This window comes from Natrix helvetica, assembly GCF_964273705.1.
Source record: "Natrix helvetica genome assembly, chromosome: 3".
NCBI lineage: Eukaryota > Metazoa > Chordata > Lepidosauria > Squamata > Natricidae > Natrix > Natrix helvetica.
The window spans coordinates 162,745,806-162,749,440 of NC_138549.1; positions in this window are offsets into that span (position 1 = coordinate 162,745,806).

Consider the following 3,635-nt stretch of genomic DNA (forward strand, 5'->3'; position numbering starts at 1 on the left):
GGAGAGATCGAAAAACAACAGGTTTAAATAAACCGACAAAAGGAGGTGGGTCGGGAGGAAGTCCCTCATCTTCCAAGAGATCTGAGTCTCTTGCAGGGCGTTCCTCTTCCCCGTAAACCGACGGTTGACTGGAAGTGCTGGGTAGCTCGTGCGAAGATGAAGCTGAGAGATCGCCATTTCTGCGCCTGGAGCTAGAGGAAGAAGCAGACCTGCGAGAAGTAGAACCATTAGAAGACCTGTGTTTAAGAGCAGCAGCTATGCCCCATTCGATGGCCTCAGAGATCACATCAGCTATGCCCAGTGAGTAAAAATGGAGGCGGTGGGGAGGGGGAGAAATATCTTCCTGGTAGAGGGGATCCTCATCAGGGGTAATGCTCCTGCCACAATCCGAATCATCCCCACTGTTGGCCAAATCATCAGTGCCCCTGGCATCCTCGGGCTGGAGAATGGAAGCCACAGGGGAGAGGTCATCCTCCGAATCTGAAGATAAGTCAGGAGGGGGACTGGAGTGAACAGGCCTCTGAGCCTGGAATATGCGAGATTCAGGGGGTTTGGTCTTGGCCCTGGCCTTCTTTGTAGGGACCTGAGAGGCCCTGTCATCTTCCTGAGGGGATGGATTATCTATGCCCCCCTGATTAGGCCTGGGGTTCCTGGAAGGGGGCTCAGTGGGGGTATCTTCAGGAGCAGCTCTGCGCCTGTGGGCCTGAGATGAAGGGGGTTCGGTGGTGGGAGCAGGACCCAATGAGACTGGAGGCAGTTGAGGCTCAGGATTAAGAGAGGAGGCCATAGCCTGTACTCAAGGCTCTTGAAGACACTTAAAATGGCCCCCAGACGATTATCGCGACCAAACAAGATGGCCACTGAGGCTACAGAGACTATGGGCCGGCGCCACAAGGTAGCTGAGGCCGCAAAGTGCGCGTGGGCGTCTGAGGCCCTGCGGCAAAGCTACAGAGCCAAGGGTGAAGCTGCGGTGGTTCAGCGGCATGAGAGCGCGGAGGAACGGGGGTAAGGTGAGGCGGCAGCGGCAGCACTTCCCAGCGGCAGCGGTGGATTTTCACAGCTTTTAGAGGCTCCCTGCAGCGTCCGACGGCTTCTGGAGGTGGCGGTGGCGGCGGTGGTCAGCGGCGCTGGAGGCAAGGAAGAGCCAGGGGAAGGTAGCAGAGGTGGCAGCGCTAAGCGGAGCTTCCAACAGCTATTGCAAAACTGCGCTGTTAGCCAGGGAGCCTCAGAAGCCCGTAGGCGAATTCGGAGGCAAAAGCCTCAAAGAAGCCCTGGCAATGCCTCTCCAGGCACCCAGGGCTATTGATAGTCCTGCCTCCAAACGTCCAGTAGAAGCTTATTTTCTGTTTCCAATTTAGATGAAATTTTGTTCTTTGAGTAAAAGTCAATTAAATCCAATTAGAATAGTCAATTATTAAATATTAGTTAAGGAGAAAGCGATTAGCACAGCCAGTTCCAATCGAACTGAGTCTAAAAAAGCGGGAGCATGCTCCTCAGAGGTGATGACATCACTTTGGTAGACTCAGTTCTATTGGTTACTGACTAAGTTAACCCATGCATGACCGCTGTCTCCACCAACTTTGGAGAATCGTTGTTTCTCCAAATAAGGCACATAAACTGTGGTGGCACAGTGGTTAGAGTGCAGTACTGCAGGCTACTTCTGCTGACTGCCGGTTGCCTGCAATTTGGCAGTTCAAATCTCACCAGGCTCAAGGTTGACTCAGCCTTCTATCCTTCCGAGGTGGGTAAAATGAGGACCCAAATTGTTGGGGGCAATATGCTGGCTCTGTAAATCACTTACAGAGGGCTGTAAAGCACTGTAAAGTGGTATATGTATAAGTGCTATTGCTATTGTTAAACAAATCCAATAGGAGGGGGGATGTTGATGAATCATTTTATCTTCTTAAAGCCTGACACGCTATCAATAAAATGGTTAGGGTTCTGTTGTACTCAAAATAGCTGTGTTGTCATATTTTTTAAAAAATAGGAAAAACAAAAAAATATTTTCTCATCTGATAAATGTGAAAAAGTCTATCTACTTTTGGAAGGAATATGAGAAATTAGATACGTATATCTAGCATAGATATTCTTTCAATGAGTACATGTTTACCTGAGATCTAGCTAGGAGATGCAAGCTTCTTCTTCTTTTTAATGTGGTCTTTTTAAAAAGTATTTTTAGGCTGTAGTTATGTTTATACTTTGCTTCAGCTCCTCTGAAGTCAGATTTATTTCTGAATAGATATGTATCACATAAGGCTAATGAGTCCAAATCAAACATTTGTACACAATTATTGCTATATAATTATAAGGATTACACACAGATTATTAGGTAGTTTAAATTTGAATTTCAAACCAAATAACTCATTTGATGAATTATTTCCATTTCTAATTAATTAACTGATTATGTCCCCATTTCTTGGACTTTGAAGTATGATAAGACTCAATTTCTGTCATCGTGGTTCAGTGAATAAACAAAAATTGACTGAGCCATAAACTATTATGGTTGGGTTGAATGCAAAAGTCTGAGCTAAAAACTAACCAACTATACTACACTTGAGATTGAGATTTTGATTCATGTTATTTATACTTTACAGTTACATTTGCACAAACATTTTATGAAACTAACTCAGTTCTCCGGGTTTGCATGACATATTTGTGTATAAATGTAATGCATATAAGAAGAGGGAAGGGCTTTGACTACATAATTGTGACCAGATATTTTGATGTCTGACAGACAGACATTGAAATAAAAACAAATAACACACTTTAAAATAACACAAGGTACAAGGCTAAAAAGTGGTTGCTAGTTTGAGTTTCAGAATGTTATGAAAATTGAGTCACTGTGTGTTTCTATTATAAAGAATAAAGGAAGACCTCTCCTTTTCTTTTTCTAATCTTCACTCTGTTACATCAAGAAATGCAACACATGCAGTATCTCTACCGTCTCTTTTTTGTCTTCTTCCTCATCCGAAGAAAACTGATCTTGATCTCTAGATGGAGGCTCACTTTCCCAGTTGTTGAGTTTCACTGTCTTACGGCAAAGCAGCATGAGAGTCAGACCAAAAAGAAACATTCCAATGTCAGGAGCCAAAAGATGTATGATGTTTCCAGCATCAAGCCTGCTAAACCTGCAGAGTACATGGAATGTTAGTGTTTAATAAAGCTAAGGTTTTCAGTCTAGTAGGAGAAACCTCTTTATTTTTGCTCCGTTTACAATGGATCAGATTCTGATTTAGGCAAAGCAACAAGCTTTTCCTTAATCCCTGGAGCTCAGAAAGCTGGAGAGTATCTAACACCCTCCAACTGCATGTCGAATCCACATGTCTGGAAATAAATTCTACTCATATCAGTAGGATTTAGGTCCAGGTTATTCACCGAGAAAAGAGATACATGCACCAGCTGCTTACTTCGTATCGCAGTTGAAGTTGTCATTTCTGTATTCATTTACCCTCTTAACCTGCACTTTATAGATAAATCTTCTTCAGCAGGTGAATTATTATGTATTAAACTTTAATCCCAATAATTAAGGCTATCCAATGCAATTATTATTATTGGGATTACTTTAATCCCAATAATTAAGGCTATCCAATGCAATTATTATGTATTAAACTTTAATCCCAATAATTAAGGCTATC